This window comes from Microcebus murinus, chromosome 2, assembly GCF_040939455.1.
Source record: "Microcebus murinus isolate Inina chromosome 2, M.murinus_Inina_mat1.0, whole genome shotgun sequence".
Taxonomy (NCBI): domain Eukaryota; kingdom Metazoa; phylum Chordata; class Mammalia; order Primates; family Cheirogaleidae; genus Microcebus; species Microcebus murinus.
In genome coordinates, this window is record NC_134105.1 from 5,873,112 (window position 1) to 5,900,348 (window position 27,237).

General features: G+C 56.1%; 1 protein-coding gene across 1 annotated transcript in view; it reads right to left on the minus strand.

The window, feature by feature from the left end:
* Positions 1 to 27,237, minus strand: part of CASZ1 (castor zinc finger 1) — a 144,966-nt gene that overhangs the window by 55,072 nt on the left and 62,657 nt on the right. Inside the window, exon 3 of the mRNA XM_012791413.3 lies at positions 9,647 to 9,700. The gene's annotated coding sequence lies outside the window, so the exon portion shown is untranslated. The remainder of the gene's footprint in view (positions 1 to 9,646; positions 9,701 to 27,237) is intronic.

The following is a 27,237-nucleotide window of genomic DNA, read 5'->3' on the forward strand; positions in this document are numbered from 1 at the left end:
GCCTGCCACACAACCCTCCCTTTAGGCCTGTTCCTATCCCTACGCGGGGACAGCACCTAGGGAGTCCCAGAAGCTTTACTGAGCTTCCGCTGGCCCTACAACCCTAAATAAGGGAACAGAGCTACCCAAAGTTTGGGCATGGGCGTGTGACTGCCAGGGCACAGGGCATCCAGCAGAGAGGGCCATGTGCCTCTGCTCCCCACACGCAATCTCAGAGGGCATCTGTGTACAGACTGCTCTGGGACACACACACCCCTCTGGGTGCTGCCACTTGTGACTCCCCAAAGCAAGGATTCTGCCCCCTTGTAGCTCTGGCTTGTAACAACAGGCCCACACCCCTATCCTGAGCCTCTGCTTTCCTGTCTGGGCAACCAGGTGTAGAGGGGAGCCCGAAGACATGGGGTGGAAGGGGTGATTCTGGTTGCATATGAAGATGTCTGCACAGATGGGGAGCTCCCTGCGTGCATGACCCAATATACCTCTGGCCCGCTCTGAGTGTCTTCTGGGCTTCCGCTGATGGTGGTCAGGGACTGACCCCCAAGGAGGGCATGGAGAGGGCAAGGAAAGTGTCTTCTCTCCAGTTACCTAAGCAAGGCCACCTGGACTGGTTACCCAATAAATCTGGGGCCTCTGGTGGACAACAGAATGGCCACAGGGGCAGGACTGGAGAGAGCTGGGAGGAAGGCAGCCAGCCGTGGAGGAAGGCAGGGGCTGCCTGGACAGCATCTGCTCTGACAAGTCAGTGGCCACCATCGGCCACTGCAGGCTGAGTAGGTCCTGCCCAACCCATGAGCAAAGGGCTTTTGGTGGAAAACAGGTCAGAAAAGCAGAGAAACAGGCCAACATGGCCTGTTAGGATTTAAGAAGGTCTGAGAAGAAGGCTGAGGCCTTGAGATCTGGGGTGCAAGTCCCAGGCTGTGTAATGGGGGGGGTCCCCAGATTGCTCTGTCTCTCTCTGAGTGTGTATGCTCATGCCAAGGGGAGAGGCCAAGCACTGAGGCATCTCTTAAGACTATGGCCCATTTTTGCCTTGAGGACACTGATGTGGTGACACCTGAGATCCTGAGGCCAGCTGCAGCAAGAACATTCATGCCTAGGACTCGAGGGATGGAAAGCCCAATGCCACAATTTCTCCTCGTCTCAAGGCCCGGACCTGGAGCCTCCAGCTCCTCCTGAGACACCGCACCCCCAAGAGAAAAAGAAGACTGGAAACCTACACAGCCACCCCACTGCCCAGGCACCCCACATCAGTACCACAGAAAGCTGTCTGCTCCCTGAGTCAAGCTGCCATTGTTGGCTCCCGTCCCCCCCCCCACACCCCCAGATTGCCCACTCATTCTCTCTCCCTCCTGAGCCCGGGGCCTTCTCACTCACCAGCCTGTTTACACACCAGGTATCTCATGCTTTATCTGCTCTCGTTTTGAATTTGTAACTTTCACATAAACTTGAACAAAGCTCCTTTTGTTCCTGCACCCCACCCCAGGATCCCAATAAACTGGTTCCATCTGAGGCGACTGAGCCAGGGCACAGAAGCCTTGGCCAAAGGACTTCGTGTGCATGTGAACAAGCATGTTTGCACCTGCGAGGGAGTCTGTGTGTTTGCGTGTGAGCGCAGTCCCCAGGCCGATGGAGCGGGGGTGTTGGGGAGAGCAGTGAGCTCATGAAGTGGACAGGAAGCGCAGGGAGGGAGGGCCATGGGAGGGCCCAGCCAAGGCACCACGGCATGGCCACAGGCACGGGAGGTCGTGGGCCATGGACAGGTGGGTGTCAGGACAGAGGAGAAACAGGGATGAAAAGGAAACAAAGGGGAGAGAAGAGCAGCAGAGTGGGTGGTGAGGCGAGGGCCACGCTAAGTGTAAGGCAGACACGGGGATTGCATTATGGCAGGATAGGGGCTGGCACAGCCGCACGCTCGGCCCCGTAATCCTGTTAGCCAGCAATCTCCATTCCGAAAGAGCTTCATTTCTTTGTGAATATTTGTAAACTAGATATCTAATGGAAAATTATAGGAAAATTATAGTGAAATTCATGACGGAGAAATCCGATTATCCCTAATTCAATTATGCCATCTTAGCCCACACAGCACATTTCCCATTTTTTTCCCATAAATACCGATGCCAGGGGTCCCGGTAATCAAATAAAATTGAAAATCATCTTCCCATTAAATTCAATTAGCCGCAATTTCTAAAGCCTATCAGAGATTTTAATTACTAAATTATAAAATTCTCCAATGCTAAATTGAAACCAAAAAAATTGCACATCCTTATATTTCAGAGAAAAAAAAAAAGGGCCAGCAAAATCCTTGAAAAATGCCCTCTTTTCTTTTGCCCAGCTCCAAGGCAGGTTCCCCACCTGGAGGGACCTCACAGTCGCTGCCTACTTGCCCAGCTGGGGATGAAGCCAGGGGGCAGAGGATGGCCCTGGCAGGGGAGGGGCTGAGGCAGACTAGTTTAACAAGGGGACGAACCACACCCCCAACCCAGCAGGCTCCACCTCACTTTGGCTGTCCTGCTCCTGAGAAGCCCTCCGCTCTATGCCCCACCAGGAAGTCCCCAACTCTTGGTGCCACCTTCTTGGCCTGCGGACTGGGCTCAGGCTCAGGTCACAGCGTGGCCTCTGGCTCTGTGTGGTTCCAGGAGAGCAGACCAGAGGCAGCCAGCTTTTTACCCCAGCACTGGCTCTCTAACCACCCTGCTGGGACCTTGATAGCCTGGGCCAGGTCAGAGGTGTCGAGAGCAGACAGATATCATGTGATAGTCCCATGGCCCGCAGGCTTGTCCAGGGCACGCGCAGGGGCCTTGGGTCCTAGCAGTGTACCAGCTTCTTGGGAGAAGAACTGGGAATCGACATGACCCAAACCTGGCTTCTCCCTGTACTTCCAACTCATCCTCTGTTCCCCTTACCCTCTCCTGGGAAGTCAACAGCCCTGAACTGTCCAGAAGGAACACCCTTGCCCCATGGGAGAGGCTCATGCTTTCCCCCCATTTCCTTTTACGGAAATGCTGGCCACAACCCCAAAGTAGGCCCTCCTCTCCCAACCCACCACATACCACTTACCCTGCTCTAAAGGGTGCTCTCAGAGTCAGTAGAGCCTGGGGAGGTGGCATCAGTGGCGGCATAAAGTGGCCCAAGGTCTGAAAGCCAAGGCAGGAGGTTGGGAGGGCAGCGGATGGCCCTGGTGGATGCAGGGCAGTCAGCAACAGACTTGCCGGCAGCCCAGCAGCCGGGGAGCAGGGAGCAGGTTTAATTTGCCAGGCAGTCAGGAGTGCCAGCAGGGGAGGCACCCGCAAACAAAACAAAAACAAAAAAGTTAATTATCTTTGGCTTTTTCTTAATAAATATCCAAACTGGCCTGGCCGGATCCTCCGCTTTGGAGGGAGAGAGAAGAAGGAGGAAAAAACCCCAAACCAAGTCCAACAGACTCATTCTCTCTCATGTCTACATTTCCCTTTGTCTCTTGCCCTTGTATTTATCTCTTATCAGAAGCGGTGAAGGTTTCATATTAATTCCTAAATTTTGCAAATGCAAGAGCAGGGCCACAAAAACTTTGCTTTTTTTTTTTTTTAAAGTTTTGCGGTGGGACCATGGGACATCAGAGAAGAGAGGGGTGGATGGGAAGAAAAAGGTGAGAAGAAACAGACCAGAAGCAAAGGAGAGAGAGAGAGAGAGAGAGAGAGAGAGAGAGAGAGAGAGAGAGAGAGAGAGAGAGAAGGGAAGCTGGAGAGTGTGGACTGGGCTCCTGGCGTTGCCCCTGTGAGCATGGCCCAGCCTGCGGCCCGACTGGGGCGGGGATGTGTTCAGGAATGTTGGGTTGGCATTTTATTTCAGCTACAATTATCAGTTGCAGGAGATATAAGGATTTCTCATTTTAAAACTTCAAAACCACTTAACTTAGGGCTTACTGGCCATTTCAGCCACCCTGCTGTTGCTGGTTCCTGTGCCAAGTCTCCCGTGTAAGAACACGGCTGAGGAAGAGGAGCCAAGGGAGGGGTCATGGGATGGGGAGCTTGGCTGTGTTTGTGAGGGGGTTGACAGGTTTTCCTGTGTGGAGCTGCAAGTGTACCTGAGGAGAAGAGAGACACGTGTCGCTGCCTGGGCCTATGTGTTTGAATGGTGCAAGTACACACCTGAGCCCAAACTGTCAGAAACACGTGGCAGGGCATGTGTGTGAGTCTTGGAGTGGGGTCGGGGGTGAGGCAGCCAGGACATCAAGCAGTCCCTTATGGAGCACCAGCTCTGGACTCCCATTGCCTCGGTCCAAATCCCAGCCCCATCATCTACCAGCTGTGCAACCTTAACCAAGTCACTGACCCTCTCTGAGCCTCCATTTTTCTCAGCATCTTAAGGGAATAATTAGTGTTAGCCTCTGCCTATGGGGGGGGGGGTGGAGAGTGACTGCCAATGAGTACAGGGTTTTTCTTCTGGGGGAGATGAAATGTTCTAAAATTAGATAGTGGTGATGGCTGCACAACCTTGTGAATATACTGAAAACCACTGAGTTATACATTTTAAAAGAGTGAATTTTATGGTATATGAATTATATCTCAATAAAGTGGTTATAAAAAGGGGGGGAAGGGGGAATAATAATAGCACTTATTGCACAGAGTTGTTGTAAGGACACAGCACACAGCCTGGCACACAGGAAGTGCTCAATAAGGATTAGCTATTCATATGGATCCGGGCAGGTGGGCTGGCATGCCAAGGCCTGGGCTGGTGTCCATAAGTGTATACTGCTGGTGCTTACAAATGTCTACCTGGGCCCCTGGTGCTGGGGCCGGCAGGCTGGCAAGCAGCTGAGCTGCCTCAGGTGCTTGGTCGCGGCTCCTGGGCAGCTGCGCCCTGGCAGGGACGCGAGCGCTCGGTCCTCCCACCTCCTGCGAGGTCCCTGGAGGGGAGGCTGCCCACCGTGGCGGGCGCGCTCCGTGCCGCACACTCTCCCTGTCTCCCAGACACTCACATTCTCCATGTGCAGCAGACCGTGAATTCACCTTCATACTAGTTACAGGGTTATTTAGCTTCTCCTGATGCTGACAATCACAAACTCTAATTCGCTGCTTGACTTCTCCCTGCTGTGCCCTCTGCCCACCCCCGAAATCCTTGGGAGACGATGGCAAGGACCCGGGTCCGGCCCCCTCTTGCCAAAGCGTGCCCTTTGGAGTGATGGAGTGATGGGAGGAGGTGGGGTGGGCAGAGGAGAAGACGACGGGCAAGGGGTGGGGAGAGGACAGCGCGCGAGAGAGGAAGTACCACCAGGGCTAATGGGAGCTTCCGCCTGCTCCTCAGCCTGACACTAATGTATTCAACCTGACATCCCATCCTGTCGTGAATGAAGACTCGGCCGATCGGGCTGCTGGTCTGAGAGCTGGCAGCCCGGCCAGGACCAACGGGGGCCAGGACTCAGGCCCGGGGCTGACCCCCAGGCCCAGGCAGCTGGCAGGGTCTGGCTGTTGTCCCTCCCGCCGGACCAGCAGGTGCCCATCCAGGAAGTGACCTGAGGCAGCCCACTCCCGCCAGCCTGAGAGGCCAGGTCTCAGTTCCTCCGCCTCCCTGCCAGTCTCCTGTCACACCACCCATCCCGCCTGCAGAGGCTTCTCTTCCACTTCCCACCCTGCTGCCCTTGCCATGTCCCTATTCCTCTGACGAGGGAGTGGGTCTGTTCAAAGCTACTGCCAAACCTCCGTCGGGAAATAGACACTCTGAGACGTCCCCTACCGAGGACCCTGAATCACACAATTGTGAGGCTAGCGTGGGGGACAGGACTCGACCCAGGCGTCTGAGTGCCTTCTGCCTCGCTGCTGCTGCCTTGCTCGCCCACGGCCAGCCCTGCAGGGTCTTCATCTCCTTCATTCCTTGGAGTCAGCACATCCCCTTCTTTTGGTCCCTCCTGTGCTCCTCCCACGTCCTTCCCAGGAGTGGATGCAGCTTCCAGAAGGGCCACAGAGGCCTCCCATTGGCTCAGGGGCCAGTCAAGGCCAGAGATCTCTCGCTCCTCCTCTCAGCCACCACCCACCCCTGAAGTGGTCCTCGCCATCTTTCCCCAAAGCCTACTGGGCAAGTGAAGGAGGGACAGTTTGCTCTGAGAACCATCTGGGTGGAACACGGGACTCTCTTATTCACAAAATCCAAGCTAGCTCCATCAGCCACACGTCAGGCAGAGTCCTAGGAGCAGAAAGCCAAGCCGAGAGGACTCACAAAGACCAGGGGCCTGGCAAGGACCTGGGCCAGGGAGCTTGGGAAGGGAGATGCCAGGCAGGAGGCAGAGCCAGCACAAGAAGAGAGGCGGGAAAATCCATCAGTGGGTCCAACTCGTGCCCGCATCCACCCAGCCCTATTCCACTGCCACACCCCTGCCATCAAGGGAGGTGGCCTTGGTGGCCTGGGCAAGAGAGATGTCAACGGGGCCGATGGGAGAAGGGGCTTGTTGACTGCAAACTGTCCATTATGGCTTAGATTATAAGCATATTGCACAGGGCTCTCTGCACGATGCCGGGGAAATCCAATACGCTGAAAGGTTAATGCAATCAATTAGGGTGACAAGGAAGTAAAGTAAAGCCTTCCGAGTAGATGAAAAGGAGAGAGAGAGGGGGAGAGAGAGTAAGCTAAGGAGCTGAGGTGGGGGGATATGGGTGGTGGGAAGGCGAGGAGGAAGAGAAACTAGTGGGATGCAGAGAGAAGGCTTGCAGGGGGAAAGAGAGACATACAAAAGGCCAAGGAGCCCGTGAAAAGAGGGCAGCAAGAGAGAGAGCTGAAGACACAGCAGGAGAGGGAGGCCGGGGAACTGTGCAGGGCAGCTCCCAAGCCTCTGGCTGCAGGGCAGCTCCCTTCTCTTTGCCTCCTCCCTGCCAGCCCTTCCTCTCAGGCTTGGAGCCTGATTCCCACATTTGCCCACAGAGGTGCCACTGTGCCAGAGCAGCCGTGGTCCCTGACCCTGGACAGAGCAAGTGCCCACTGTGTAACCTCCATGCCTGCTCAGCTGGGAATACAGCCTGGCTTCCTCCCCTCCCTGCCCCAGACAGGCCCTCACTCAGACCCCACTCTTCCCCTGTCTACTTCACTCTCAGCAGCACCCAACAGCCTTCACAGCTGTGCCCCAGAGCATCCTGGGTCCTCCTTGCCACAAGCCTGCAAGGTAGGCAGGGTCCCCTACTTTACAGATGGAGAAACTAGCACTCAGAGAGGTCATGCCACTCCCCAGCACCCTGCAGCAGAAGTGGAAGATGCAGGGCTGCCCGTGCACTTACCATGGGCACTTTACTTCCAAGGCACTCACTAGACTGGGAGCCTCACCTTCTCTAAGGGGTCAGAGGTCCCCAGGGCAGAGAGTGGGGGGCTTCACGGAACCTGCCCAGGGATGGCTATTGCCTCTACAGGTAGAGACCCAGGCTCTGGGAGGGAGGGGTAACATGAGCACCAACTACCTATCAGGTACTGAGCTGACTGCTTTTAGCCACAACAACTCACACCCTTGTCCAAACAACCCTGCAAAAGTGAAAACTGTGGCTCTGAGGTGACAGAACTTGCTAAAGGCTACAGGGGAGGGCAAACATGGGGCTCCTGGGATGCCAGGGCAAAAAAGAGCCCAGATCTCTAAGTAGGAGGACTGAGCGGAGAAGGAGGTGCTAAGAGGGTGAGTAGGGAGAGGTGCTCCTCAAACAGATCAGGGCTGTAGCCCCCTGCACAGGGCTCCCAGACAAATGCCAGGGCCCCTCCAAGCAATCCCACAGAAGATAAGCGCACAGGGCAGGATGACAGCTGTATCACACCATGAATGCACTTAATGTCAGAGAACTGTACACTAAAGTGTGGTTACAATAGTACATTTCATGTTGTGCATATTTACCATTAACAAAAGAGAGAGCAAGAGCCAGAATGAGCAGAATGCAGAAACCAGGACCTCCAGAGCAGGGGCCAGCGAACTTTTCTGTAAAGCGTCAGGTAGTAAATATTTTAGGCTTTGTGGGCAAAACACTCTCTGTTGTAGCCACTCAACTGTGCCACTGAGGAGTAAAAGCAGCCAGGGACAATATGCAAACAAATGGGCATGGCTGTGTTCCAATAAAACTTTATTTATAAAAGCGGGCTGTGGGCCAGATGTGGCCCACAGGCTGTATTTTGCCAAGCCCTGCTCCAGAGAATGGAAGCACCTGGGAATGACTTTCAGGATCCGGGATGCCTGGCTCCATCCTGCTGCCTAGGAACAGAAGGTATCCAACCCGGACCTTCAGGGGCACCGGTCTCAAGAGAAAGCAAAGTTCTCATTATGAGCAGACGGGAGAGAAAAAGAAGGGAGAGAGAACAAGCCGTGGCATGGGAAGTGGATATCCAGGAACCAGTCCCAGCTCCCAGCATCCTGAGAAGCCATCCTGTGGCTTCAGGTTCTGATGGATGGAGTGAAGGGTGAGCACACAGCTCTTGCCATTGTAGGATTCTGCGTGAGAGAAGAGCGAGGCTGCGGCCAAGAAAGAAGACGGTTGTGGCCAGAAGGGAGCAAGTAGGGGCACCAGGGGGGAGAAAGGCGGAGAGAGGACTCGGGAGCAGAGCTGTAACCAGGGTGGTGCTGGCGGCAAAGGGAGGAATCCACGGGCCCCAGCGAGAGTGCAGGGCGCAGGCCCGGCCTGCCCTACACCAGGCCGCCTCTGATCACGTTTTCAGGGCCACTGCCCGCCAGCGCAGACAATGCTGGGGGAGCCTTTGAAGTCCGAAAGGGATGCCGCTGTGGGAGCCCGGCAAATCTCCTCCCTTCCTCGTCCTCGGGGGGAGGGGGCCAGTGGGACAAAACCCTGAGCCCGTTGGTCGCAGCCGGCCCGAAACTCAAGAGACAAAGGGAAAACAAACAGGTTTGGAGCCAGGCGCACGGTGCCGTGTCTGTCCCCCGCCCCGCGGAGCGGGATGATGGATGGCTGCAGCCAGCCAGCTCGCCCGCGGGGCAGGCCCCGCTATTTACATAACACTGGCGTTCCACCGGTCACCTCTGACACCGCACTGCCTGGGGCCGAGGCCCGGTGGCCCCGCGGTTCCTCGCGCCACCACCTGGGGGACTGAGACAGCCTGTGAAGGCTGGCCCCCCATGTGCCCAGCCTCCAGGGAGCCCTGGCCTGGGGAAGAGCAGGACATGGCAGCCTGCTCTCCTCTTGGGCTCCTGGCTGTGGTCTCCTCCCTGCCAGCTCTCCAGGAGAAGGAGGAAGCCACGTACGGCCGGCCTCCGAGAAGAGAAGGCAGGGCTGGAGTTCTCCAGGCAGAGCTACAAGCAGAGCTTCCAGGGAGAGCTGGCAGCAGCTGCCCCAGCGGGCAACAGCACTGCTGAGGGCGGGAATGGGACCATGGGGCAGCCCAAGCCCGGCCACCACAGATGCCTTGTTGCCCCAAGTTGCCTTGGGCACATTCCTTGCCCAAAGCGCGTTCTTTGCAATCCATGAGTCCCCAGCCCATTTCCGGCCTAAGAGCCAAACTGAGATACTCTTACTGGGGCCACCTTGCCACATTCATATGGACAGAGTGGCTCCCATTAATTCCCTGTCTCCACCTTCCCATCTCTCCCTGGGTGCTGGGCAGGACTCAACTCAGCCCAGGGTGACACGTGCGTTAGACAAGTGGTCACAAGTAAGGGAAAGGACACTAGGATGAGGGGGGGGAGCTCAGGCCTTACCTTGTATCGGGGTCCTGGAGGCTCCTCGAACGCAGCTGGGGGCGTCACTTCATCCTGGGGTGGGAGAGACAGGAACCCAGTTAGCTTTTCCAAGCCTGCAACTCCCCAGCTTCCATCCCTCCCTGCACCCACGGGCTCTCGGCCACCCTACAGGCCGAGGGGCTGATGTTCGGGGGCCAGCCAAGGGCGTCAGAAGTTGACACCTGCTGAGTGGGCTTTGATTTGAGCCCATTTGAGTATATGCCAACCAAAGTCTGAACCACTTCAAAAAATGGTAGGAGCTGACTGCAGGGGAAATATGGTTCTCAGGACACCCCTAACTGAACAGGGAAAAGTTAGGCCATGCTATGCACACTGCTCCATGGAGGTAGAACGGGCACTTGGGGTGGGAGGTTGCAGGTTATGAGGTCTACACTCCCACGGAGCTGCGGTGGCTGTGCGGGGAGGGCTGGGGGCGATGAGAGAACACGGCAGTAACCAGTCCTTTACTCTCATTCTCTGGCCCTGAAAATAAAAACGACTGACGCCATGCTATTGGCTATAGCAAGTGGGTGACAGAGGGGCAAGGGTGGACCTGGGGCCAAGGCACTGAGAAGCCTCAGCCTACAGGAACAGGCTTCCACCCTGGGGTCCTACCGATTCATCACAGCCACCCACACTGGGGCCCACATGGGGAGAAAGAAATGGCCCAACAACTTAGAGTGTCTTTAACTGGCACGCACCCCACCCAGCTTGCCAGGATCGGGCCCTCCTGCCCAGAGCATGAGTCCGGGGAGGCAGACTCTAACGGCACAGACCCTGGGTGTGGAGAGAACACCCGAGGAGCCCTCTGCCTGCTGACCAGGCCCTCTACCCTTGCCCTTGCCCGAGCCAGGCCCTGCCCCCCAGGCCTCAGAACTCCTCCGCCCTCCTGGAGGGTTTTCTGTTTGTTAAGTTTTTCCTCCCCTCTCCCTCACTTGTGGCTTATCAATGATGCAAGAGGAATAACACCAGTTTCCTTAGGCTATGTAATCCCCAAATCAGATTGGGGGGATTGTGGGAGAGGAGGTGACCTTGTTCAGGGCTCCCAGAATGCCACCCAGTCCCACCGCCTGCTCTCCCGTTCCCAGGACATATTTAGACAGATAATGCTAATTGTACTTGACACGTCCTCTTAAGGAGGGCTCGGTCCTCTGCCAGCTTTTGCCGCCTGTGCTGGGCTGCCTGGGCAGAGGGTACCCGCTGGGGCGGAGCCTACCCTGCCAGACACAGGGCTCTGGGAGGGCTGAGGGTCCGGTGGGCATCGAGTGGTCGGGAGGGCCCTCCCTTGGGCCTCCGGCGCCCATCTGATCCAGACAGTGAGAGGTTGGGTGTCTGCAAAGAGCTGGGGGACAACTGAGATGGGGGCAGTAGAGAGGACAGGGGAGCCATGCCATGGCGGAAAGGGACAAGGGAAGGAACTGGCAAGGAGGGGAGAGCTGAATGAGATGGACGGCCAGCAGGGCAGGCCAAGGCCCAGGGATGGAGACCCCCAGCCCCCAGTGCCAGGTGCTGGGTGTGTTTGGCTGCCAAAGCCCATGTCCTGGCCAGTCAGCCCAGGGCTCTGGTTGGGGTGTCACCATCACTGTCCCGTCCGTCCCACACGCGCCTACCTGAGATCTCTTGAGCCTCCCCAGCTAGCCCTCTGCTAACCCCCCAAAGCCCCCCAACTCCACAACTCTAGTATCTCCCTTCCACCACCTTTTTCTCCCCTCCCATCCTCCCTGGCAACTGTGCATTTATTAATTCATGAGGCACTAATTAGTTCTTTGTTTAATTTTGTGTTAAACAGACTGACCGGAATGATAACGACTTGCAGCGCGGTGTTGCCGTCCCCAACCACCCCTGTTTTCTGACAACAAGGGAGCGCGGGAGACCGGAGCGCTGAACCCAAATCCCTGAGCAGTTGCACTTCATTAAGTCAAAATGTGACAAGAAGCTTAGAGAGCAACTTGCAGATCTGATCACACAGAACAATCGAGGAGGAAACTTTCCAGGAGTTGGTCGGGGGCTGTAGGAGGGAGGGGGAGGGGCACAGATGCGTACATATGGGGACCAGGACGCGCCCTGGGGTCCTGTCCCCCACCTGCCCTGGGCAGGAGGCCGGGATGATGGGAGCAGGGAGGCTGTCTCTGGGTGGGATCTGCGACACTGGGTAGATTCTAGGACCCCAACGGGGGCCTGACAAGTTCTCAGTAGTTCATCTCCGTCTCTCTTTTCTTTTCTGGGCATCTTTTCCTGTCTCTCACTGTCCCTGATATCTGGTTCTGGCCCATGCAAGTGAGTGGTCAGCAGGCACAGGGCCTGGTAGCTGATGCAGTTAAGGAAGGACTCTGCAAGGCCAGGGGAGAGGTACAGCAGCTGGGAAAACCCAGAGGAGAGCAGGGGCCCTATACCTGGGGAGGCTGAAGTTAAGTGAAACCCTTCTAAGCTGAGAAAGAAAAGGAACGTGCTCAGGGATCATGGCAGAAAGTGCCTAAGAAATGCCAGCATACCCACTGTCAGCTGTCCATCCATGCATCCATCCATCCACTGTCCATCCATCCACCCAGTGTTCTTAATCCTAAGAACTCTAACCAGAGAACTGAGCACCAAAGGGTTCAGGGTTCTGTGCAGAGGACTATGGCAAATGAGAAACAAAACCGGGTTCTGGAGTTTCCAGGCTATGGCAGGTAACTGTCAGCAGGCAGCTGAGCTAAGTGGCAGCAGCCTTGTGACCTCCTCTCTCTTGTCCATGTGAAAAAGCAAGATCTTGGCCCCAGAGGCATCAAGCTGCTGACCCCATGGGCCATGGCTCAAGAGAGCGTGGGTGATATCAAAAGCAAACCTGGCCCCAGATGAAAGGCAGTGGCCCTGCCCACATTTCACCTGACCCTCATCTCTGAAGGCATGGGCAATGTCTTGCTTACGAATCAGATCACAGAAGGGGATGTGAGGAGGAGAATAAAAACAAAAGTACACAGAGAAAGTTGACAAACATGAGCCCTTATGTGTGTCCTCTTCTTATTGGCTGCCGCACCTGTCCAGGTGAGGCCTGGCCCTCCCTCTGAGAGCTCACTCCGCCCACGGGCCGAGGAAGTGCATCTGCAGGGCAGTCTCCTCCATCCCTTCCCCTGGCCAGTCTCGAAGCACAGTGGTCTCTCGCCCGAGCCTGGCAGCCCTGGGCTGGCTTCTGTTAATTTGCTGTCAGGCTGCCTAAGCAAACCAATTAAAACTAATCATTAATTATAAAAGAGAGCGAGAAGTGTAGGAGAGAGGAGAGGGTGAAAGACCGAGATGGGAAGGAGGAAGAGGTAAACTGGGCTGCAGGGGAAGCCCCAAAGGCCTGCAGCGACCTCCCAGTGGGGCACTATGGGCTGGGTGCTGGGAGCGACCAGAAGCTCCTCTGGCACAAGATGCGCTGGAGTTCGGGGAGGGCAGGAAGGAAGCCACGATGGTGGAGAGGGGGCGGCCATGGCCAGAGGGTGGAGGAAAGGCCAGGAGAGGAGGGACGAGGGAGTGAAGGGTGAAGAAGGTGCAGGGACCAGCATACCAGGACCTGAGGGGGCCTCGTCCATCTGCAGTTCCCTCTGGCCAGAGCCACCGCCCAGCCAGGACTTGGCTTCGGAGACTCTCAGCCACGGCTGCCCAGCTCCACGTTTATGCGGCTCTGCAACAACGCAGCACCGGGCTCACTCCTGTCCCTCTCTCCTACCTGCTCCCAACCGTCCCCACTCAAGGCAGCTGTCAGGCGGCCCATCTGCCCCCCCCCCCCAGGGCCGTCTCCTTCCCCTGCCCCCAGCCCACCGCCCGTCCTCACACGCCCGCTCCTGGCCGGGCCTTTCACAGGGGCTGGGGCCATGTCAGCCGGCAGCTTGAGGAGGGGCCGGCACAGACAACAAGGGGCAGCGTCATGGAAACGGGCACTTTCCCGGAGAAATATTCTGTTTGGCCTCCTTCCTGCATTGAGGAGCTGTCAGGAGCCTGAGTGAGAGTCACATTACCCCGGGACCAGGCGTGACAAAACCTATTTTCTGCCTCAAATTTGATTGATTAAAAAACTTTTTAGGAAAACCATGTTAAAAGAGTGAAAGAGAGAGAGACAGAGACAGAGAGAGAGAGAGAGAAACAGAGGGGGAAAGAAAGAAAGAGAAAGTGCCACAGGGGAGGAGGGCTGGGGAGAGAAAGGCCACAGGCGGGGGGCGAGCAGTCCCCCCCCTCAGTGGCCCGTACCGCAGGGGATGCTTGTCAGTGGGGCGTCCACAGCATAACCAGGCAAGACGGAAAGGTCAAAGGAAGCCCGGAACTTTTACACAGTGGTTAGCAGGACAACGAGGGGCCAAGGGCCGTGCGGTCCAGCAGGTGCCGGTCTGCACAGAGGCCTGGGGAAAGGAGCCGGCCCTCGAGGCAGGGAGGGCAGGCGGGGCGGCCGTCCAGCACCGGAGTCAGAGCAGGCCTCTGCACTGGCTCTGGGGTGCTGCCAAACACAGTCCTGGCGGGAATTTGGCCAGAATCCTAAAACATCTACATGGGGTCAAGAGGGAGAAGCTGGTAGATTGGGGGCAGGAAAGGGGTTTTTCCTACCTTGTTCTCCTAAGCCCTGGCTCAAGAAATGTTTTCAATAGTAATAATTTTTAAGAAGCAGGGAGACCCCGAGCTCTGCCCCCGCCCCCCCTTGCAGCTGGCCAAGCCTCTGCTGGCTCAGCACTGGCTTTGGGCCTCCGACATGCCCTTCTGTCTCGGGCCTTCCCCACTCGATCCCCCAGGTCCTTTGCCTGATGCTGCCCTGCGTGGTCCCCACACCTGGCCAGGACTTCAGTGGTGAATGCAAGGCCCTGCCTTACTCTCTCAGGGCTCCAGGAAAAAAGATGCCTCCCTACACCTCCTGAGACCCCCACAGGAGGAAGAACTCCTCCATTTCCCATGGCCCTCTCCAACCCACAAAGACGTGACCCTGGGCAGTGCCCGTCCTCTCTCTAGGAAGAAGGGTCCAGGTTGGCGGCTTGGTTTGCTATCCTTTTCTCTAAGGGCCTTAAAAGTCAAAGTGAGGAGTAATTCTAGCCAAGGAAGCAGCAAAAAGGTTTTTCCAGGTGCTGGGAGGGGTGCTCAGAAGTGTCCAGTCCAGTCTCTGCCAGCTCAGTCCCCAATGTGGTGAGGCAGTGCCACCCATCCCCACACGGGCACATTTCAGCAGACAGATGCACAGAGGGACAGCATCTACTCCAGGCCCATCCCCAGCCCCCCTGCCAGGTAAACCCACCCACATCTCTCCCGTCCCTGCTCCACAGCAACCATCAGATATTTACCGAGCACAAACTCTATGCATGACACTGAGCCAGGCACGAGGAAGATAAAACAAGACAGCATGCAAAAACAGAGTGGGCAAGACTTGGGTCTGAATCCTGCCTCTGCTGCTAACCACCACACAACTTCTGCTTAACTTCTCCTGGCCCCAGCTTCTTCGACTAAAATGTACCTGCCTCAAAGGACCTGCCTCAAAGGACGTTCATTCCGTAAATATTTCTTGAGCACCTACAAGTATGCTAGATACTTGTCCCACACCTAGAGAACAGTGGCAAACCAAAGACCCAAACCTCATGGAGCTTCTACTCCAGTGGTTGCTGAGGACCCACTGAAATAATGGTTAGCACAGTGTCCGGCACATAGTAACTGCTCAATAAATATTACTTGTTACTAACTTCCAAAGGGTCCTGCCTTTAAGAAGATGGGAGAGATGCCGTAATTCCATTCCCAGGTATATATCCCAAAGAATGGAAAATAGGTACTCAAAAATTTGTATGTGAATGTTCATAGCAGCACTATTCACAGTAGTCAATCCAAGAAAACACAACCCAAATGTCCATCAACTGATGAGGAGATTAACAACATGTGGTATATCCATACAATGGAATATTATTTGGCTATAAAAAGGAATGAAATTCTGATGCATGCCACAACATAGATGTACCTGGAAAACACTGAGTGAAAGAAGCAGACACAAAAGGTCACAAATCATATGATTCTAATAGTATGAAATATCCAAAATAGGCTAATCCATAGAGAGAGAAAGCAAATTAGTGATTGCCAGAGGCTTGGTGGGGTGGGGGGGAGGGAACAGCAGGGAGTGACTGCTAGTGGGTGCAGGGTTTCTGTTTGGAGTGATGAAAAAGTTCTGGAACTAAGAGCCAGGAGAAGTGGCTCACACCTGTCATCCCAGCTCCTCAGGAGGCTGAGGCAGGAGGATCACTTAAAGCCAGGCAGTTTGAGATCAGCCTGGACAACACAGTGAGACCCTGTCTCTAAACAACAACAAAAATTCTGGAACCAAGTATTAGCAATGGTTGCACAACACTGTAAATGTATTTAATGCCACTGAATTGCATACTTTAAAATGGCTACAGTGGTAAATTTTATGACATGTGCATCTTACCACAATAAAATAAAATGATATAACTTAAGAAAAGGGTGGGGAGGTGAAATGTCATGATTTCAAATGGGTCCTCTTTCCCTCCAGTCCCCGAGAACTATTGCCCAATGTGTACCTAGTCCTCCACATGATGTGTTCTGTGATTATTGAGGGGGAAGACAGATGGAAAGGGCAGGGCGGCTCCAGTAAAGGGGTCTCTCCTTGGGACTCCCCCCTCAAGTGCCTGCGATCATGCATCCACAGGCTGCCGTTCCCAGCACACGCAGGGAGTGCTTCTTCTCACGTGTGGATCCCAACACACCGGGCCCAGCCTGTCTGTCTGTCTGCCATGCTCCTCGGACAACTTCTGCTGCCCGGCATCTTAGTGCAACAAGCTCCCCTCCTGATGGGTCTAAGTTGATGACTTCCCCGCCCACGGGGCTCTGGGGCTTCCCAAGGTCAGGGAGTCCCACCTCGAAGGGAAAGCCCAGGATAACCGGGGAGCCAGGCTCCGGGGGCAGCCCCCCAAGCCCTCACCTCCACCCTCCTGCCTGTTCCAGAATGCATGTGCACACATAAACCCCTGCCTTGGCCCGGGAACTGTCAGGAGATCAACAAACAAAAGCTGCTTCTTGACAGGGAGTCATTTATATTTTAGCTTCGTTCCATTATCCTAACGAATCCTTCATCAGCAGATGCAATATTAACAGCAGAAAATCAGCTCATTACATCCGGGGGGATTTCATCAAGACGGCAATCATGTGCAGCTCCCCAAGCCTTCAAGAGGCCAGTGGGGCTGTTATTTATTTATTTTGTTACTTATTTATTTAATTTTTTGGGTTCTTTCCACATAATTGCGCCGCATCTCAGATCTTTAATAAATAATTTGTAGGTCCTGAACTGCAGACAGCTTTGCTCTCTGCCATGAGAGCCTGCATTAGCCAAAATATTTACCAATATTTAAAAGTCATTAGAGTTGGGGGGGGAGTGGGGAGGGGTATCCTGTTCTTCCGGAAACAGCCTGGTTTGGGACTGTGGTGCTTGGCCCTCCCTGTGGTCCCCCAACCCCATCTCTGGGTCCAAGGCCAGCCATCCTGGACTGGAGTCTCCTGGAAGACAGGCCCACATCTGTGTCCCTTACTCAGTTTGGGTGGGGGCTTCCTGAGTGCTCTTAGAGAGAGACAAGCCCATCTCTAAGGATCCTGCTGGACTGATGGGCAGGGGCAGGGGGCTGGGGACCAACTTAGTGCAGGGGAAGGAACCTTCCACATGCTTGAGCTGGAGAGCCCTGCTGGGTTGGCAGTCCCTGCCCACCCCATGCCAGGACACTCAGCAAGGGGAACCGTCACTGTCTTCCAGCAGGCCCTGGCTCTGCCGCAGCTGTCTGACCCATCCCTCTTGGCTTCCCAAGGTTATACCTTCTACTTAAAAGGAAAGGAAAATTCAGTGGGTCCAGAAGGCAGAGTTGTTCCATTTTACAGACATGAAAATGAAGGTCCAACAAACTTAAGCTCTCTGCCCAAAGCAGCACAGCTGGGAAAAGGCGTAGAACCAGATTCAGACTCAGAGGTAGCTCTGCTGAGCCTCTCTGCTTCCCACTGGGGCCGAGCCTTCCGATGACACAGCCCAGCCTTCCCAACACTCCTGGCTCCAATCCACGAGGCTGGAGTGGCCACTGGTGCTGACGGGCACCCCCCACCGCCACCACTGGGCTGGCCATGCTTTCACAGGTTTTTCCCAGCGGGGGCTGGATTTCTGCCCAGCCAGGAATCTGCTCCCAGGATGTCAATTCTAATCTCCCCAGCGCCCTGACAGAATTAAGCTCCAGTTTGTCCGACAACATCCCAAAGTTTCAGAAATCCAGGGCAGACTCTCTAATCAGGCTGCAGGACAAAGGTCTGGCCTGACCCTGTCACTTCCATTTATTCCTCCTGTCTGTCTCCGGGCCTCGGCCTTTCTGCAGCTTCCTCCACCCTCTGCCCCTTTCCTGGCCAGCCCTGCCCCCACCCTCTCCTCCAAGCTGCCCTGTTTCTCAGCTCAGCCCAGCCTTGCCCCTCCCAAGCAGCTGGGCCAGTCCTGTTGCTCGACTATCTACAGCCGAGGAATTCCTGTGAGACCAACTTGCTAGCACTTGGCCTGTTGGGTCCAGAGCTGCCTTCCGTTAACTGACGTTAGGGGGCCCACAGGCTTAGCCTCTCCTTGGCTCCAGGGAAGGTGCTCAGTACGGAGTTGCTCTCCAAGCCTGTGCCCTGGCCTCTGGTCAGCTGACTCCAGGCTGCCTATAACTGTCCCTGAGGCATGCTCTGGCCTCACCAGCCTCCATCCTGTTTGAGGGGTCAGCCCGTGGCCCCTTAGTCACGTTTGGGGACACCTATGTGGACAGATACCTTTCTTCCTCAACTAACTCTGCGGATCACCAAGAGGTGACAACTGTCTAGACAGTAGAAGCAGCCCTGGGCCTGGGATGGGCAGGCCTGCAGTGAGGAGCCCAGGGCTATGGCTCTGCTGGACCGTGAGCCATTAGGAAGTGGTGAGGAGAGCTGGCCAGCGGGGCCAGAAGTGCCCTGTGCGGACAGACAGGGGCAGGAGCCAGAGACACTTCCTCCTCCACGACCCACAGTACCCAACTCACTCCCGGTACACATGGCTCCTGTGTGGACCCAGAGCACTAATATCTTGTCACATGCACAAGCTGGTTAGAAGAGTCAAAACCTTTGCAGCACACACAAAGAGGCGTGGGTGGGGACCCTGGCTTACATCTGGTTTGCTCACATCAAAAGACTCCCGGGGAGCAGGGAGGAGTCCGGACAGTCAAGGGGAATACCAGGGGCCATTGCACTCGAGCCCAGGCGCTGACCTGACCATGAAGCCAGACAGAAGGGAGAGGGCGACTCAGGCAGGGGCAGGAAAGCAAATACAAGGTGCAAAGAGAAAGTAAGAAGAGGAGGAAACAAACAGAAATGTCATTTTGCTGTTTTGCTGACCTTCTAGAAGGCATGGGAAATCTAGACTGGCCAGGGCGGTGGTGGGGAAGGACCACCCCAAGAGCTGCCCAAGTGGCAGGAAGTCCTGGAATGCTGCAGGTGAGCAATGCCATGCCACAGCTCCTGGCCTGCCATAGCCCTGGGCTGAGACCCGGCGCTGAGCATGACGTTTTGTTCTCTGCGGCCTTTCTCGAGGCCTCCCCTCCCCAGCTTCCAGAGCCCCACTGCACCCAGTGGGGACCCCCTTTCCCAGAGCTGCAATGCCGGGCAGCTCCCTGGAAGGCTTTTCTGTGTTTGGCCAGACTTCTCCCCTATTCCTGGGCTGGCCCTGCCTCCAGCACACTAGCCAGGGCACCCAGAGGACAGGTGGGGCGCAGGGCTGGGCCTCAGGACTCCCCGGGAGAGACCTAGACGGGCTGGGCAGGTGCAGGGGCCGAGCGGGAGGGAAATGCTGCCGTGAGGATGACAGCGGCGAGGGCGTGGCTTTTTACCAAGCCCTCTCTCTGGAAGACAAAATCATTTTAATACTTTTACCAAAAAAAACAAGAAAACTCTACAAGCGCCTGCCTGGTGGCACTTTCCAGAAAGCCCTAGCAGCTCCCACTGAACCCCTAACTCTTGCAACCCCACAATCCCCCCCAAACTTCCACTTTGCTTCTCTGCCTTCCCACCCCATCCTTCCTCCCCTGCCATGCTGGGGTGTTGGTGAGTTGTTGGGTTTTTTTCTCTTTTCTTTTTTGCTATTTATCAGCAGATTGTGTGGAGCTGAGTGGTGTGAGCCTCACCCTGCTAAATAAAGCTTTGGTATTTCTGATAAAGCCATCAAATTCCTTATCGCACTGACACAAAGTGCATTTAAAGAGACAGACGCCCTGTCCCTCCCTCCCCTCCAGCCCCTACCCCCTCCACTCAGTTCAGATTTCCAGCTGCTCAGACACTTCAGGATCAGACACCAAATACGGCTCCTGAGGATGTGGGGGGAGAGGGAGGGGTGGGAAACCCTTGCCAACTCCCACCCACCGATGTCAGAGCTGCTGGCACCCTGAACCAGGGACTTGGTCCCAGGGTGTGGCACGGTGCTTCCTGACTCAACTCTGGAACCAGAGGGAGCTATCAATAGAAACGTCCTGCACCAAGGGATGTCCTCATAAACAGAACAATCCTGTGTTAGGACAAAGCCGGCCCGGAGGAAGAGTCCCCGGTAAGCCGATGGCCCTGCGAGGCCACCCAGGCGCTGTGAGCATGCCTGGTCGCCTCAGCCACAGCAGCACCAAAGGTGGCGTGAGGATAGGGCCCAGAGGGACCACTGGGGCCCCCTGGACACAGGGCAGATAAGTGGCCTCGATGGTGCCAGCTGGAGTCTGTATCGGGTTTGCCACGTGCTCAGCAAAGCCCCGACTTCTCACGTAGCCCTGGGAGGGAGGCAGAACTAGCATTCCATTTAACAGACGAGGAAACTGAGGCTGGCCCAACGTCACAGAGCAGGCCAGGCCCAGCCAGGGCTCCAGCCCAGGCCTGCTGACAGCAGGGTTCTGCCGACTGAAAGCTGCAACCCCCAATCGATGCACAGAGCTCACCTCTAGGCCGGCTCTGTCCACCTCCCCATGGAGATCCCAGGAGACAGGCCTTCCTGTGTCCTAGCCGCCCCTCCCACCTCCGCGGCCCTAGCCTGGCAGCCCAGACCCTGCGCCCACACACAGCCTGTTGGTTGAGGAATCAAATTTATTATTTTTAATTATTTTGATTTATCAAAGCAGCAGCTACAATCATATTAAACCAACTTGGCTTCTTGGCATTTAACAGATACAGCTGCCACAGGACTCCCCCAGACTCCATAAAACACCCAGCCCGTCCACCTGCTCCCCAGAGGGCATCTCAGGCCCCTTCTCTAAGAACCCCAAATTTGAGGGCCACCCAGCCCCCACCTTTGCTCCTGCCCTGCTAGAAGTACACACAGCCAAAGTCACTGAGGGCCAGAGGGTGAGAAAGGAACAAGCTGGGGCAAAGCTTCCAGGTGCTTTGGGACACGATCACCTCCACCCCCCAGCCCAGGGGGCCCTGCCGGGGTCTGACCGACTGGGGAGCAGGTAGCAGACCCCAGCACGCCGCCTTTCAGCAGGCACCTGCAGGAGCCCGCTCTACCCTAGACCTGCCAACAGGGGATTACTATGATGAGCCAGCTTGTTCTGCAGACCCTGCTCACGAGAGGAATTACTGCCCCTTTCTCGTAAGGGAAGAAACTGAGGCTCAGAGAAAGGAAGTGCGCAGATCATAAAGACAGCAAGGCCAGAATGCAAACAGACGGCTTGAATTAAAAGCCCTTTTTCTTTCAACCATACCTCACTGCCTTCCCTTTAGACCCGGGAGCTGCATCCTGCCCACACACTGTGGCTAACGGAAGAAGGTGGCCGAAGAGGAAGGACCCTGAAGTTCAAGGTGATGGCCTACGGTTGCACACACCAAGCATTTAGCATCTGCGTGCTCAGCAGATGGGATCCTTGGGAGACGGCACTGTGGGGAAGGCAGCAACGAGCCGAGAGTTTTCCACGGGACGCCCAGGTGCATCCAGCCCATGGGACGGGGAGGGTCAGTGAGCAGATTCATGGCTCAACTCAACCAGGGAGCTGGACCATGTCCTCAGTGCTGCCCCATCCCAAAGCCTTTGGGGCCAGCAGGGTGTGAGAACAGACGAACTGGACACTTCGACATTCTAAGCAAAAACTGCACACAGAGACCAGGGGTGATCTCTGCAGGCCTGGAATAGGCACCTCTGGGGTTGAAAGGCCCACAGAAGGCCCCAGAGGCAGCTCCCAGCCCGAGGGGAAGGCAAACCATGTCTCCTTGGTGGGGTGAGGAGGCCCGCCGTGCAGAGAGACGGAGTCTCAACACAAGTCCTCTGACCGCACCACAGAGCATGTGTGTTCATACGCAGAAATAATTGTTGGCTGGGAGCAAAGCAGACTGCCGCGGGTCCCCACCGCACCGTCCGGAGGCCCCACAGCCTGGACGTGAAAAGCTCGGATCTGGCTGCAAGTTCTGAACCCTGATGAGCACCGATGGGCGTGCTAGCTGGCTCTCTGAGGTTGGATTTCCTTATCTACAACATGTGCGTGACGATAGTGCCTGTCTCGAGGGTTATGGTGAGGATCCGGGGAGACAGTGAGTGCAAAGCCCTCCGCACCATGTCCACACATTTCCTATGTGCGCAGAGTGGCGGGCGTCATCATCGCCATCACCACTGGCGCCTAAACGCCTTTCTAACCAGGATATGGCACCCAGGATCGTGGCTTTGGGGCCGGTGGCGGCAGGGAGACAGGGGAGCACGTTGGATGCTGCTGCCAGCCTCCCTGCCCTGTTCCCCACATAGCCTGGGGGACCTCAGAAATGTCTAGAGGAGGCTGTTTCTGCTGCCTGCCCAGAAAACTGGTGAAAGTGGCAATGAGGCCCTAGAGCGTAAGGCAGGAGGGGGACCAGGATGACTCGGGCAGTCCCCTTTGCCTATCAAAACTGTACGTCCACTCGGCTTTCCACGGGACTCATGCCCTAATATGGGCCCAGCAGCTTTCTGGGTTATTTCGAGTACATGTGATAATGAGTCCAGGCTTTGCTTCTGCTGCCCCCAGAAAACTTTCCATCTGGGGAGAGGGAGGACAACTGGCAAAGAATGAGAAGGGCGCGGGGAAGCCCAAGGTCAGAGAGTGTGGAGACAGCGGGCATTGGCGAGTGAGCTAAGGGAGAGGAGGAGCAGGAGGCTGAGGAGTGAGCTTGTGGAAGGGCCACGGTGAGGGGAGGCACAGAGAGCCGGGCAGGACCAGCCGTGAGCTCCCCGACACAAGGCGGGCACCGACCACTCCCTCTGCCTACTGCCCACCACCCCGGGGGAGCACGCCCAGGCAGGACAGCAGCCAGCCCCCAAGGGGCGGACTGAAGAGCTAGTCGGAGAGGGCCCTCAGCCTCCTCTCACCTGTGACTCAGGTGGAGGGCCCCTTCGCACTGTGGCCAAGCTGGGTTCCTGGGCTGTGCCTGGGGGCCCCTCAGTGCCTTGATTTATTTATGGACGAATTCTCTCTCCGCCCAAGGTTGGCCCATCGACTCCAGACCGCACAGGGTTAACTCCAGACAGAGGGGCTGGCTGGCTTTGCCTTCACTCTACCTCAATTTCTACTGCTCCCATCACCTACCTCCCCCACCCCCTGATCTTAGGAAAAAAAACCCATCAAAATAACTATTTTATGTCTCCAAATATGCAGATCATTTTCTTTAATGAAAGATGCTTGACGTCTCCGATCCAATTAATATGCAAATGCAGGAGAGGATTTATTTGTGACATTCTGTCTGGGTGAGAGAAAACAAAAAAGGCCTGTTAACCAAAACACTAATTGCTGTGACTGATTGTCACATATCATCATTTTCATAGGATCTCCTCCATTCCTGGCTCACAGGGAGCTCGAAACCAGGACTCGCTCCACGCAGGCATCAAGGAGAAACTGGGCAGCTGGCTCCCTGCCAGCGCACCCGTCTTGCCCTCAGACCCCGGGTGGGGCTGGACGGGGTCCACCTGCCGACCTTCTGCGGTACCCTGCCAGTCCACCTCCCTAGCTAGGCCGCCATTCCCACCTGCGTGCTGACTTGCACACCAGGAAGCGGAGGCTCCAGTCTCCATGGGGTCTGGCACGCCGGAGAAGGCCTCAGGCAGCCTTAGCCCAGCAAACCTTGCGGTCTTGGTGGAGGCCAACTACCTTTCTGGCTCCTGATCCTGCCTGCTGGGAAGCAGAGGCGGCCCACACTAGAGGGAGAAGAGGGAGAGAGAGGCCACCTAGGGACACTGAGGCACAGCACAGCAGCCTCACCTTAAGATAACACAGGGTGTCTATGGGGAAAAAAAAATTCTTTTTGAGAGAGGGTCTTGCTCTGTCACCCAGGCTAGAGTGCAGTGGTGTCATCATAGCTCACTGTGGCCTCAAACTCCTGGGCTCAAGCGATCCTCCTGCCTCAGCCTCCCAAGTAGCTAGGACTACAGGTGTGCACCACTATCTCTGGCTAATTTTTCTATTTTTTGTAGACATGGGGTCTCACTATGTTGCCCAGGCTGGTCTCAAACTCCTGACCTCAAGTCATCCTCCTGCCTCAGCCTCCCAAAGTGCTGGGAATACAGGTGTGAGCTACTGAGCCTGGCCATGTTGAAATTTTTGAAGACGGCCAGGCACCTGCTGAGGCTGGGCAACTCTGCACCTTGGCCCTGCCCTTCATGACCTGCACTAACATGGGTGCTGGCTATCACAGCCCCTGTCTCCCCTGTGTGACTCAGGAGGCCACGAGGACTCCTCAGAAGGACCACTAGGATTCCTTTGCCCCGTGTGCTTTAGGGAGAGCGGGAAGCGGAGTGAGCACTGACAGGCATCCCTATTCCCAAAGGCCAAGGGGAAACTGGAAAGGAAATGACATGTTTTGCTCAAGATAGTTAATAAAGGACAAGAAGGTAATAGGCTAGTTACCCTATGGGTGGAAGTATGGGTGCCACACAGCTCCGAACTCAAGGCCAAGGGACAAAGGAAGATTCTCTAGAGGCAGCCTTCCTTCCTGTACAAGGGGAGACTGCAGGGCACAGACCTGGGGCTCCAGCACTCTGCAAGGCGGATCGCTTACCATTGGAGCTCCAACATTCTGGGCGCTCAAAGAAGGCCACTTCCAACTTCCTACACCTCCCCAGAACTCATCCGAATTTCTAAGGGCATCGAGAACTGGGTGTTGGTGAGCCGAGCCAGGGTGGGTAAGGCCCACTCGTGACGGGACTGCAGACACAGGCAGCTAGTGAGCACCAGTGCATCTAGATGGGCCCAGGGCTCCGTGTCTGCCCTAAGTGGGGCCATGGTGGTGGTGGAAGGTGACCACATCTCACTAGACTCCCACCTCCAATGTCCTCGTCTCCTGCCCCAGCCCAGCTGCCTCCCTCTGGCAACTCCACCAGGGGCCTCCAGGAAGAGCTGGCGCCAGGGCAGGATGGGCAGACACTCTCCCCCCAAAAAGGCCTGCCCCCGCACCCCAGAACAGGCTCAACAGGATGCCGTGCGGGGGAGCTTGGAAGCCTTCCGGGAAGAGCACAGCCCTGGCACGGGTCCCGCGGGAAGGAGGTGAGCTGGGTCTGCCACTCCGTCTGCGCTCACCTGACTCGCGCCCACGGCGGCTGAGCACCAATGGGGTGTGCGTGGGTGCAGACAGGAGGCGCGCATCATGGCGCCAGGAGCCAGAAGAGGAAGGGCAGGTGGCTGGGAGTGGCAGCAGGTTGGCTGGTCAGCTGAACAGTGCCCTGGCTGTAAGCCAGAGGTGGGAAGGCCCCACCTGCCAGCGAGGACGGTGGGTGGGCAAGGGGAGGAGAGGCAGGGTCTCGTCACAATACCAAGCCCTTCTTACCCAGCCAGAGGTGCCCGCTTTCCCCTGGCCTGTCCGTCACCATTAGCCAAGCGAAGGGGGGCAGGCCTTGCTCCAACTTTGCTTGTGCCCACCTCGTGGTGCTCACAGACACAGGCTGTAAGGCACTGGGGTGTGTTCTCACTGTGCATGATTTAGAGCCCCTTTAGAGCTAGCCCACCTGTACATTAAAACCACCCATAAAACAAAGGCATCAGTGGTGTGGCCATGAGTGGTCTATTAAAGCCAGGTTCCCCTACTCCCATGCGCAGCCTGGACAGGGCAGAGTTGGGTTGGGCTAGGCTAGCTTCCTGGCACAGGGCACAGAGACCCTGTCACGGCCTAGAGGGACGGCCAGATCCCAGGGCATCAAATTGGCAGCCGTGGCTGGAAGCTCCCTCTCTACCTCCCTCATCGTCTTAACCCTGACTCCCACTTTCCTTTCCCCACGGTGCAGGTCCTCCAGGATTAGATGCCTAGAAAACTTACCCAATGGCTGCATCTCCTCCTCACCCCCCCTGCAACCTGGCTGCCCTCACAGTTGGCTTTTCTCCTGCCATCTCAGGTGGTCGCCCAAATTCGGCATGCCTGGGCTCCACCCCCAGAGCCTGCCTTCCCCTGCTCCTTGGAGTTCTCCGCAAGTCCACACCCCATCGGCGGGGTCAACCCCAAACTCACACCCAACCCAGATCAAGGAGACTTGTTCAGGCGGAGACAAGTCCAGTTTCCAAAACTGGGGGACCTCAGAGCTCTTTCACCATGGGATACTTTGGGAGAAGGTATGAAGAGTCCTCTCCATCTTTGCCGAAAGAGGTGTGAGGCAAACATAATGCCAGCTTTAAAAATACCCCAGCACACCATCCACGGGGTTAAAGCAAAGGCCACATGGCCAGAGTGGGGCTATAAATAACCAGCAAATCACTTCCCAGAGCCGTGGCCCCCTCCCCAGCACCAAGAACCTTTCCGAGGAAATCAAAGTGAACACAACTGTTACCAAGTCACTACTAAAATATTTACCAGCCTGGCGAAGTGCCGGAGGTGCTTGGCACTGAGTGTTTGCTTATTTACAAGGCTGCTTTAAAGGGGAGAAAGCAAAATAAGGTAACCTTAGCTATTAAACCACAGGGGCCAGGTGGTACCTACCAGCTGTCAGCTGTCCCGGGCTAGAACAGTGCTGGTGGCGATGCCCCCAGAATGGGTCCGGAAAGTGAACAGACAGGCTTTGGAGCCCAGTGATGACCCAACCGGCGGGGGTGGGGGCTCAGGGAGTGGGAGCAGAGAGAGTGTTAGAAATCAGAGAGGTGCTTCTCCCCCAGCCCAACTGGCCAGGGTCCAGCACCAGCCCCAGAGCTGCCCCTGGACTGCTGCATGCTCACTCAGAGGGGCAACCCGGGGCCGCTGCCTAGGCAAGGTGGGGGTGGGAGTGGAAGGGCCCTGGGAGGGAAGAGGAGAGCAGGAAAGGGGAGGCCCCGAGGAAGGCAGGCAGTGGGGGCTGGCTGGGACCTCAGAGGACGACATACGGGGGGCATACGCAGACCTGGGGAAGAGAAGGCGCTCAACTTTTCCTCCTTTTTCTTTGAAGTTTCCTTGTGGTTTGAATTTAATTTTGATTTTCTCAACTTCAGCAGATTGAAGTTGAAATAACCTACAAATTACTTAATGTGTTGTAAATCTGGGGGAATTCAGGAGTAATTGGGACCACATGTTGGCCGGGAGGGAGCCCACGGAGTACGGGAGAGAAGGCAGTCCTCGAAGACATACAGGTGGCTGTCCCAGGCAGGAAGAAGCTTGATGTC